Source organism: Solanum verrucosum, unplaced genomic scaffold, assembly GCF_900185275.1.
Source record: "Solanum verrucosum unplaced genomic scaffold, falcon-dt-bn FXZP01000059.1, whole genome shotgun sequence".
NCBI classification, from domain to species: domain Eukaryota; kingdom Viridiplantae; phylum Streptophyta; class Magnoliopsida; order Solanales; family Solanaceae; genus Solanum; species Solanum verrucosum.
This window is the reverse complement of record NW_026020346.1, coordinates 465,151-478,446: the sequence shown is the minus strand read 5'-3', so window position 1 is coordinate 478,446 and position 13,296 is coordinate 465,151. Positions and strand designations below refer to the sequence as shown.

Sequence of the window (13,296 nt, the reverse complement as noted above, 5' to 3'; positions counted from 1 at the left end):
GGGACCATGATCATGTTTGTGGGTGTGTCAAGGGCAAAATACTATATAATCATCGTCGAGGTGATGGTCATAATAAAAGGGAGAAGAATATGGGTTCTCAAAATAATCCTTCAAAAAGCAAGGGGGATCACTGTCATCGATGTGGCCTTAAAACGTCACTGGCAAAATGAATGTCGGGCACCTGAACATTTTGTCAGGTTGTATCAAAATTCCTTCAAGAGTAAAGGAAATAAATGTGGTGCCTCCTTTTTTAATGTCCGGGTTGAGTCACATTTGACTCTCAAAGATGATGCTTAGACAGAGTCTTCTCAGAAATATGATGAGATCGTTGAGGCAAATTTAGCATTGAAATATGATACTTTTGATGAGTTCGATGATATTACTCGTTTAGAAGTTGAAGACTTCTTTGGGGATCACAATTGAAGATTGATCATTGAAATGAGAAATGAATAATGTTGTTATGTGTTTTTAATGTCTTACTTAAAGATGAAGTATTTAAATTTTCTTTTGTTAGTTTATTTTGTATTTCTTATTATGTATTTTTATTTTATGAAGATAAATAAAAATTTTCAGACTTCAGTTGGATCCAAGATGAGTAATGGAGATATGTGTCTTTTGGACAGTATCACAACTCATACGATACTAAGAGGAAAAAATATTCTTCTCATTCTATTATGAAAAGACATATGTTAATACAATATTTGATAGTACAAAATTGATTGAGGGCTCTGTAAGAGCGGTCTTATTACAATCTGGAGGAACATTATTGATAATTGATAATGCATTGTATTGTAGTAAGTCTCAAAGAAACTTGTTAAGTTTCACGATTGTTCGCCAAAATGACTATCATGTGGAGACTGCGAACGAAGGAAAGGTTGAATACCTTTATATTACTATAATAAATACGAAGAAGAAAACTGTGCATAACAAATTGTCTGCACTTTCTTCTGAGTTGTACCATACAAATATTGGTACGGCTGAATCACATGTCGTAATAAACAAAAGATTTACTGGTTCTAATGATTTTATTATTTGACATGACCAATTGGGTCATCCCAATTAAAATGTGATGCACAGAAAATTGAGTTTCACATGGGTATACTTTGAAGAACCAAAATGTTCTTCAATCAAAGTTGTGTTGCTTGTTTTCAAGGAAAGTTGGTTATCAAACCATCAGTTGCTAAGGTTGAGGTGGAATCCCCTGTATTTCTGGAACAGACACAAGGTAATATATGTGGACCTATTCACCCTACATTTGGAACATTTGAATATGATATCATCTTGATAGATGTATCTACCAGATGGCCACATGTGTGCTTATTATCAACTCGCAATACGACTTTTGCGAGGTTGTTGGCACAAATAATAAGGTTAAAATCACAATTTATAGATTATGCAACAAAGACAATTTGTCTTGATAATGCTGATAAGCTTGTAGAAATCTTACGTCCATGATTAGAGAAATCAAGTATTGTATTGATGAAAATAATGTTGAGTTACAAGCTCCTTATATAGAGAGAGAATTGTAGAGTCCTAAGTTAACTACACTTAGAGTCCTACTACAATACCTATAATTACTACTACAATTATAATAATAATAATAATAATAATAATAATAATAATAATAATAATAATAATAATAATACCGCCAGTCAATAATCCTGTATTTTGGTAACAGAGTCTAGGAACTTTCATAGTAAATATGAGATTGATGTGAAGTATTTCGGAATAGATATACTCTCTTAATCATGGATTTAGGAGATACTAGTACTAAAAGTACTCGATTGGAAGAGGTAGATATACCTCAAAACCTTGATTTGTTAAACAAATGGACTATTCCAAAAGTTGATATAAAAACCATTTATGACTATGGTTGGTTTGATAAGATCTCTAATAAACAACTGATTAAAACTACTGAACAATCTCTAGTGTTAAATTCGTCAGAACAGACTATTTGTTTGTTAAACAAACGTGATATTGATGTTTATAAACATCAATACAAGTTCTTGCATATTGGCATGGTTCAAATTGCTTTTAAACCGCTAACTCTTAAAGGGTTACCTAAGACATTTTTAGCTGCTTTTCGCGATGCGAGAAATTTGAATTTTAGACAATCTTTGATGGGTTCGATTGAATCTACGGTATCTTATGGCCCAGTTTATTTTAATACTCAGCCAAATTTACAGTTATCTTTGACTGATTCTAATATATTAGATGCTTTAACTTTGAATGTTAAAACGCATAGTTATAATTACGCACCTGGATCTGAATTAATTTGTTTATCTTATAGAATTTATTTCAAATTGCTTGCTACTTTGAATCCTAGATGTAAATTATATGATACATTTGATCAAACTATTTTAGTAGAAACTAATTTTGCTAAGTCTAAGGTCACTACTAGAAGACCTATAAAATGGAAAGAAATTAATTTTCCTATTACTTGGACTTTAGACTCTGTTATACCTCCAGAACAAATGACTGTTGCTGTCACTAATTCTGAATATTCTCATATTACTCAAAATGCTAATGGAAAGATTTGTATTCAGTTTGATGAAAAAAGTGTTCCTTATAATAGACATTATTTCTCTTCTGATAGAAGATTACTTGCCATCCAACACATCTCGCTGATTGACCCTAATTGTGGTCCAGCTCGAAATCGTGCTGCCTCTTTACATACTTTATCTTCAATCATATCTGCTGATAAAAATAAAATCAAAATTAATCCTCGATTAAATATTGTTCAAACAAATGATAGGTCATCTGATATTTCTGATAAGGATATTCCTTCTGCATCCGAAATGAATTTTAATCGTAATGATACTTAATGATGAATGTACACCAAATCGATTTTAGTCTAGGTTCACTTGCAAGAAAGTATATTCAAAACGAATTTACAAGTGATAAATGGAGCCGGTTTAAAACTTGGTTTTTTAACACCTACAACATTGAAGATCTGCATAATATTTCACAACAATTTTATGAAACTTGTGTTTTGCATAATCATATTATGTTCTTCGTACCTTGGTTTATAACCACTTATTTACCTTTATTCGTCAAAGTCCTTGAACGATCTTATAAACATGAATCAGGTAATATTATTAAGGCTATTTATCCGCCTCAGGCACCTTTTATACTTCCTAATAATACAGGGATTACTTTCACTGCTTTCCAAAAATTCATTGAAAATGATGTTGCTACAATAAGTATTAACGAGATTAATAATCTCATTTCTCAAAATAACTATTTAGGTCTTTATGTGAAAGTTTTAGGAGAAAATATTAGTTCTCTCGATAATAAATTAGATGATTTGATAATTTTAATTGGTCAGATTAAAAATGATTTAAAACCTTTTGAACAGGCTTCTTCATCAAAACAACCTGATGTACCTATCCAGAGACCTCCTGAGATTCATGATTTTATCTTTAAACCTCTTTATGATCTTGAAAATCTTCTTGACAAAAAGTTTTCACAATTTGGGGCGAAACCCATTAGTTTATCCGAAGATTTTGCAGATGAAATGGAAACCACTTTTGATTTTAAAAATCAAGTTGAATTAGAAATTAATAAACTTCGTGGTTATCCTAAAAAAAATAATGGTAATACTAAATATGCTCATCAACCTAGTATGCAAACTTATTATTATCCCAGACCAACCCCTCAAGATGTTTTGATAGAGGAACGTGATTGGAACCAAACGAATACTTCTTATAGTGAAAGTGAGATTTATGAATGGAATCTCGACGGTTTGACTGATAGACATTTAACTGTTCTTGTTCATAGAATGCTTATGTATGCTACTATTTGCAAAAGTGTTAATAACACAGATAGAACTATTTGCAAGATGATAATTGCAGGTTTTACTGGTCAACTTAGAGGCTGGTGAGATAATTACATGAGTACTGAAGCAAAAGCTGCAGTAATTAATGTTAAGGCTGCTAATGAAGGTATTGATAACCTAGGATTTGCCTTAGTAAAAAATAGAGAAGACGCAGTTTATACCCTGGTCTTGACTATTCTCGAACATTTCAATGGTAGATTTACCAATCAATATGAGATTGTTCGTTCCCTGCTTAAAGGTCTTCGATGTAGACATTTAGGAGAATTCCGATGATATAAAGATACTTATTTAAGTCGAGTGATGGAACTACCAGAAAATGGTCTTGAGCATTGATAAGTCAAGTTTATAGATGGCTTACCTCCTTTATTTGCAGAAAGAGTTAGGAAAACTCTATGAAATTCGAAAGGAGTTATTCCTTACGGCTCTTTTACTTATGGAAAATTAATAGGAGCTTGCACCCAAGAAGGTATTAATTTGTGCAATGAATTAAAACTCTCTAGACAACTTAAGATTGATAAGCTTAGAGAAAGATCTCAGTTAGGAGATTTTTGCGTTCAATTTGGTTTACCAGATTCAGGAAAACAGACCAAACCCAGAGATTCTAGAGACTCTAATCCTGATAAACCTGATAGGAAAAGAAGATCTAGGCGAAGATCTAGGGGTGGGCGTTCGGTTCTTCGGTTCAGTTTAATCAAATTTTGGTTCGGTTCTTCGGTATTCGGTTTTAGAAAGTGTGCACCATAGTTCATACCAAACTAGATCGGTTCGGTTCGTTTTTTCTACTTCGGTTCGGTTTAGTTCGGTGTTTTTAAATCAGTTTTTCGGTGTGAATAAAAATAAAGAGGGAATATGATAAAGTGTTAATAGTTTTTCAATATGATAAATTGTTTATAGCATAGATGCCATGTTGCTACTCCAGCAGCCAGCCAACAATATGCGACAGAATCAGCCATCAGACAATCAACAAACATTCAAAACATGAGGCTGTCCAGGTCTACAAAGACTTGTCCAGTGTCCACACATTTTTTTTAAAAAAAACACAACACCATCAAACAACACTATCTCTTTGGATACACGATTCAAATTTCAACACATTCAAAACATGAGGCTGAGCACATCCAGTTAACATCCAACAAACTAACATCAATGCAACAAAAAAAATTTGTGTAGCTGCTCTAGTGGCCAGCCAACAAAATAACATCAATACAACAAAATAAATCTGTGTAGCTAGTTAGCTACTCCAGCGGCCAGCCACCAAAATAACATCAATGCAAATTTTGTATAGTTGTTGCCTGCTAACATCAAGGCTCCAGCCAAAAGGCAACAACTATTTTTTTTACAAGTAGAGTAGCAATAGCAGACAACACTACCAGACTTTCCAAATGTTTCTAAAACATAAGTCACAAAACTTAAAACACCACAAAACAGTAAACACAGTCACAAGTCACAACACCCTTCTTTGTTGTCTTGAACCACCACACAATGTTTTCAAAATCAAAACAAATGAGCGAGCTTTAGGAGATATGGTTGAACTTGAACCTAATAAAAAAATTAAACCAAAAGGAAGAAACTTAGTTAGAAGTCAGAATATTTTAAGATTCAAAAAGATATCTTATATCAAACAAATAAAGTATTAAAACTCACCATTAATAGCAAAAGAGCAAATTGTTATCATACGTCAACAATGCAAGAATCCTTTCCACTGTTTGCCATTTCTAAAGATAATTTAAACAAATGTCAAGCAACATAAATAAGTAGATTAGTTTTACAACACACAAACACTATGAAAACTCACCAAGTTCAAGTTTCTCAAGATATTCCAAACTTTCTTCCACACAAATAGAATTAGGCTCTTTTCTAAGCCAATCTTGAGCACAAACAAGAGATTGCACACATTTAGGAGTCAAAGAACTTCTGAATCGATCAAGAATACGCCCACTGGTACTAAATGCACATTCCGATGCGACACTTGAAATTGGAATAGCCAATACATCACGAGCTAACTCTGAAAGAATAGGAAATCTTGGAGCATTAACTTTCCACCAACTTAAGACATCAAAATCATCATGTTCAGGTTCTTGATCTTCTTTAAGGTATCTCTCCAACTCTGACTTAGCAGCCCCACTTCCACTATTTTCCTTTTGTTTCTTCATGTGAAGCTTAGTTCTCAAAGCTTTTGTTCTCGAATTTTGAGAACAAGAGCTAGATGAATCAGATAAATCTGATAAAGTAGATCTAGATGGAGATGATTGATATTGAGATTCTTTTGAATATTTTCTTAAATAATCTTCAAACAAAGTTTCCATATAAGCCTTCACTTGTTTATCTACTTTCTTTCCGTTTTCCTCCCCAAATAGTTCTTCACAACCTACATTCACAAACGATAGTTGTTTAGAAATTGAAAAAAAATTGAGACTCTAATGTAATGATACGTATTATGTGATGTTTTGGGATTCTTATAGTTTCTATTATATAATAATTGGGATCATAGAGAAAAGAAAATGACAAAACAAAGTCCAAAGCTAACATACACAAATTTATTGCGAGGTTCTAACACAGAAGCAATATAAATCATTGAGTTCATCTTATCAGGAGTGCCCCAATATTTCTTGAACTTCTTTATCATCCCATCAGCCATATTTTTCAAATTAAGATCTTCACTTGTAAGACACAGTTTTAAGTATACATCAAGCTCACATATATCCTCAAAATGAACACTAGATGTAACATAATGTGAACCTGAAACCTTTATTGTAAGCTCATAAATTTTTTCAAGAAATTTTACTACACTTCTCACATTTGCCCAATCATCACATGCAAGTGTACCAGCAATACTTCCATCTTCACAAATATGAGTAGATAGATAAGTTTTAAAATGTTCATCAAAAAGATCAAACCTATCAAAGGCCTTTTCAAAGTTTTGTGCCGCTTCCAACATCAAGTAGGTAGAATTCCACCTAGTAGGCACATCTAGCGACAATGTTTTACTACAATCTATCTTTTGGACTTCACAACATTTCACAAAGTTTCTTGTTCTTGCCGGAGATGATCTAACATACCTCACCATTTGCCTAACCCGTTTGACAGAAATATCAATTTCCTTCAAACCTTCTTGCACAATTAGGTTATGTGAGCCATACATCTCATATGAAGATGCTTGCCCTCCATTATGTTCGTTCCCCACATATCTAACTGCTTAGATAATTCTGTAATCATAACACTATTTGAAGAAGCATTGTCAACGGTAACAGAAAACACATTATCCAAGTTCCAATCAAGCAAGCAATTACCAATAGCCTCTGCCATTTGTTCACCCTTATGACTAGAGATGGGGCAACAAATTAGTATTTTTTATGCAACACCCAATTTCTGTCAATAAATGAGCAATCAAACACATGTAATTTATTCTTTGCAATGAGGTCCATGTATCAGTGGTGAGGCAAATCTTTGGTTGTATTTCTCTAAAAGACTTTTTCGGATTGTATCTTCGTTCACTATAAAGTGCATAGCAATCCCTTGTTATTGTTCTACGAGAAGGAATTCTAAGTAGAGGTTGGGCTTGACTCATAAACTTTTTAAAACCTTCCTTTTCTACAAAACCAAAAGGTAGTTCATCCATAATTATCATTTCAACTAAAGCCTTCCTAACTACTTTTTGTTCAAATTTCCAAAGTGGTGCACGTGCATTAGTAGACGAGAAATTTATCTTGGATTGAGAAGCAGTTTCAATAATAGACTTATAAATAGAGCACCTTGCTAAGTGTTGGTTCAATGCAGTTGTACCATTAATGGAAGTATATGTATGAAATTGGTGACAATACCTGCACTTCGCTCCACACATACCATTCTCAACAACCTTATCAAAATGATTCCAAACTTTGGATCTTGGTGCTATTTCTTTTCTTTTCTTTTTAGGTTGGGTGCCAACACTGCCACTGTCAAGTGAGTTATTGTCATTGCTATCATTGTTATTATTACGTAAGTCATCACTTGAACCACCAACAACAATTCTATTGTCATTCTCCATCTGCAAAAAAAAAAAACTAAAGTATTGAGCAAAAGAAGATTTGTCGCAGCTGCCTGCTGCACTTTCTCCAAAACCCAATTCCCCTTTCATCCAAGATTCAGTTTTTCACAACACAGAAGAAGTTTTAGCATCGAAAATAGCTCCAATTTTGCAATCTTGCACAAATTCTACAAAAAATCTTGGTTCTATTCTTCATAAAGGGCAGCAAGTTCATGCCCAAGTAACTATAAATGAAATCAACAACGATGGTGCGAGAAATACGTACCATTTTTTGGCGTCGGCCGCCGACGATGGTCTGAGGCGAGAAGAGTGAAGACTGAAGACTGATCACTGAAGTCACGGGACACGGCGGTCGGCGCTTCTCAATTGATGAGTTGAATTGAACTTTTGTTTAGTTTATTTAGACTTTAGAATTTGGGGCTTTAGGGTTCACTTTACTGTGTTTTATTACTTTGTCATATAAAAATTGAAATGGGTCACATGACTCACATTATTAACTAATTAAGTAATATAATTTAAATATTTAAAATTTATTTAATAAAACTTCGGTTCTTCGGTGCACCGTAGTTTTGGGACCCTTGCACCAAACTCCGAACCGAAGAATCGAACTTCCAAAAATAAAGAACCAACAACGAACCGAAACACCGAAGAACCGACACTGAAAAAACTGAAATAATTCGGTTCGGTTTGGTTTTTCGGTATTTATGCCCACCCCTACGAAGATCTAGGGAAGAACGAGAAGAGTGAAGGACTCATCGTAAATCTAATAAATTTACCAAGAATAAATCTAGGCAAGATCTCTCAAAGATTAAGTGCTACAAATGTGGGAAATTCGGGCATATAGCACCAAATTGTAGGCTTGAAAAGCTTAAAACTCTAGAGTTAGAGGAATATTTGCACGATAAGGTCTATAGTTTCTTATACACCTCTGGTTCTGAGTCCGATTATGATGACGATTATTCTGAATCAGGATCTGAAACTGATAAACCTAAAACTTCTAGTAATACTCAGTCAGCAACTATAGATGCTTGTAAATGTAGAGGTGATACTTGCTCTTGTGAACATGATGAATTTTATAAATTACAATCTCAATTTGAAGATTTGAATATGTATAATATTACTTCATATAATGTGATAGAGTTGTTAACAAAAGTTACTGATAACACATTACGTGAAAAGATTATTCAGCTTGCTGCTAATAATAATGCTAACTTGTCTAATATTGTTGAAAAATCAAAAAATAAATTTGAATATGCTGCTCCTTATTCTCTGTCTGAAGTTAATAATAGACTTTCTAATCAACATGTTATTATTCGTGATACTTCTTTTGACATAAAAGGAGAAATTGAACAATTGAAACAAGAGATTAAATCTCTTAAACAAAATCAGATTATTTGTAATCACCGCATTACTCAGATTGAGTCAGCTAACAACAAAGGTAAAAATATTGCTAAAGAAAATACTCTTGAAAAACCTTTTAATATTGATCCTAAACAAAATATGTTTTTAGGAATGATGCAGGTTGTTACAGCGCATAAATGGTATATTAAATGTACCATATTAATTGATAATACTTTCTCTATAATTGATGTTGCTATGATAGATAGTGGAGCTGACGTAAGTTGTATTCAGGAAGGTCTTGTGCCTACCAAATATTTTGAGAAAACAACTCATATGGTCAAATCTGCTTCAGGACATGCTTTAGATATAAAGTATAAACTACCTAATACTCGTATATGCCAAAATAAAGTTTGCATTCATCATTTCTTTTTCTTCGTAAAAAATCAGTTATACCCTCCTATTATACTTGGAACTCCTTTTATAAATGCGATTTATCCTTTTACTAATATAACTGCTAAATGATTTTCTGCTACTTACAAAAATCAAGATATTAGTTATACTTTTATCACTGATCTTATTTCTCGTGATATTAATGCTTTGATTAATATGAAACTAAAACATGTTTAAGTTTTACAACTTGAAATATTTAGTATAAATATATTTGACACTTTAAAATCTACTAAAGTGCAGGAAAAAATTAAAATTAATTTCCAAACAAATGGCCATTGATATTTGTGCTAATCACCCTAGTACTTTCTGGAATCGAAAAAAGCATATTATGACTCTTCCTTATGAAGATAATTTCTCTGAGGATGATATCCCAACAAAATCAATTGGTTGAATTCTGCAAAAAGGAAATTGATAGTTTGCTACAAAAGGGTTTGATAAAACCTTCTAAATCCCCTTGATTTTGTACTGCATTTTATGTCAATAATGCAGCTGAAAAGGAACGAGGTGTTCCCAGATTAGTTATAAATTATAAACCCTTGAACAAATTCTTGTAATGGATTAGGTATCCTATTCAAAATAAAAAGGATTTATTATCAAGATTATATGACACCAATATATTTTCTAAATTTGATTTAAAATCAGGTTATTGACAGATTCAAATATTTAAAGAGCACTCTTATAGAACTGCTTTTAATGTCCCGTTTGGACAATACAAATGAAATGTTATGCCATTTGGTTTGAAAAACGCTCCTTTTGAATTTCAAAAAATTATGAATGATATTTCAACCCATATTTGGACTTCATCATTGTTTATATTGATGATATTTTGGTTTATTCAAAAACTCTTGAAATGCATATTAAACATTTAGACATTTTCAAGAAAATAGTTATACAAAACGGTTTGGTGATTTCTAAATAAAAAATGAGTCTATTTCAAACTGAAGTCAGATCTTTAGGCCATTTTATTTGTCAGGGGAAGGTTGGCCCTATTCAAAGATCGATTGATTTCGCTTCTAAGTTTCCTGATATCATTACAGACAGGACGCAATTGCAGAGATTCTTGGGAAGTTTAAATTATATTTTCCCCTTTTACAAGAATTTATCTTATGATTTAGCCCTGTTATATGACAGGCTAAAAAAGGATCATAAAGCACCTTGGACTGATAGTCTCACCAATTTGGTCAAAAATATTAAACTTCGTGTTAAATATTTACCTTGTCTAACTCTTGCTAAGCCAGGTTGGCAGAAGATTGTAGAGACAGATGCGTCTAATATTGACTATGGAGGGATATTAAAATAGATCAATCCACATGATAAAACTGTGTATTTAATTTGATTTCATTCAGGAAAGTGGAATGAGGCTCAGAAAAAATATGTTACGGTGGCTCATGAAATGTTGACCATGGTTAAATGTGTTTTAAGATTCCAAGATGATTTATATAACCAAAAGTTTCTTATTAATACTGATGCTCAATCAATCAAATATATGTTTGATAAAGATTTTAGTCATGATGCTTCAAAATTAATGTTTGCCAGATGGCAAGCACAGCTAGCCCCTTTTGATTTTGAAATTCTTTATAAAAAAGGAAGTGATAACTCTCTCCCAGACTTCCTATCTAGAGAATATCTCCAAAATGAATAACAACATTAGGATCTCAGAAAATGGTGATGTTCCCATCTCCCTTTTCTTTACAGAAAAAAGATTGATTACACATTAAAGGTTCTTCCTCTCAATCGAGACATGAAAGAACTAATTTGCTGAAAAATTATAGATGAAATAGTGATGGACCTTTTCCTAGCAATAGAAGAATCCAATAATTATTATGACGCTTATTGGGAATAAATCTTGATGTTTTGTTTCTAGGATGGAACCCCCTTGGGTAGCTAAGGATCGAGGAAAGGGAAATAACCCAATAGGAAGGGGAAGATACTCTCCAAGTTCATCAAGATCGTCATACGGATCTTCATCCAACACTCCAATTATACAGAAAAGAGGAATGAGTTTATTTAATTTATACTCAAAAGCTCACGAGGCAGTTTCATCAATACACCTAGAAGATATTCTTGAAAATAATCCATTATATGCCCAACTACATGCATATTTATCACAAAAGCAAAGTAATACATTTGCCTCAATAGCTAAAGATGATGTTGATGATATCAAATCATATGAAAGGTAGAAAAAAGCGAAATGATATTCCTCTTGGAAAACTCTGAGATACAAAGAAAACAAGAACAATGGAAGATATTACAATGCTATTTACTCAATGGACTTTATTTCCCGAGTGAGTCATACAAAACTCGATCATATTATGAAACTCTGCTGATAAGCACATGTGTTGAATTTCTGCACTTTTCAGGTTATAATACTAGTGAAAATGTTTATAACTTCTCCAAAATGATTATAAAGCAAATAATTCCTATTGAAGATTGGGGTATTTCCTTGATGACAGAAAGGCAGTTTAGCCTTAAAAAATTCTCTATGAAATTTACATATTGGGACTATATTCAGACTTTTAATAAAGTTCTCCATTATAATAACGAGAGACACAAACATACTTGGTTCATTAAAGTATGTGCAAAGATATTTGCTAATCCTATTCCAAATTGGTTTTTAAATTGGTGGTCATACCATGGGCCAACGATAAAAATATTGCCCGAAATCATGCTGCTTCTTTACATACTTTATCTTCGGTCATATCTGCTTGTAAAAATAAAATCAAAATTAATTCTCGATTGAATATTGTTCAAACAAATGATAGGTCATCTTTATAACTTGAGAAACGATTCGGGCAATTGTTTTATCGTTGGCTCGTGGTATGACCACCAATTTAAAAACCAATTTGGAATAGGATTAGCAAATATCCTTGCACATACTTTAATGAACCAAGTATGTCTGTGTCTCTCGTTATTATAATGGAGAACTTTATTAAAAGCCTGAATATAGTCCTAATATGTAAATTTCATAGAGACTGTTAAGGCTAAACTGCCTTTTTGCCATCGAGGAAATACCCCAATCTTCAATAGGAATTATTTTCTTTATAATCATTTTGGAGAAGTTATAAACATTCTCACTGGTATTATAACCTGAAAAATGCTGAAATTCAACACATGTGCTTATCAGCAGAGTTTCATAATATGACCGAGATTTGTATGAATCACCCGGGAAATAAAGTCCATTGAGTAAATACCGATGGAATATCTTCCATGGTTCTTCTTTTCTTTGTATCTCAGATTTTTCCAAGAGGAATATCATTTCTCTTTTTTCTACCTTTTCATATGATTTGATATCATCAACATCATCTTTAGCTATTGAGGCAAAGGTATTACTTTGCTTTTGTGATAAATATGCTTGTACTTGGGATATAATGGATTATTTTCTGGAATATCTTCCAGGTGTATTAATGCAGTTGCCTCGTGAGCTTTTGAGTTTAAATTAAATAAACTCATTCCTCTTTTCTGTATAATTGGAGTGTTGGATTAAGATTCGTATGACGATCTTGATGAACTTGGAGAGTATCTTCCCCTTCCTCTTGGGTTATTACCCTTTCCTCGACCCTTAGTTACCCAAGGGGGTTCCATCCTAGAAACAAAACATCAAGATTTATTCCCAATAAGCGTCATAATAAGTATTGGATTC

General features: G+C 32.7%; 1 pseudogene; it reads left to right on the top strand.

The window, feature by feature from the left end:
* The first annotated feature begins 3,080 nt into the window (after nt 1–3,080).
* On the top strand, nt 3,081–10,956 carry LOC125837465 (uncharacterized; annotated as a pseudogene).
* Nucleotides 10,957–13,296: the final 2,340 nt, after the last annotated feature.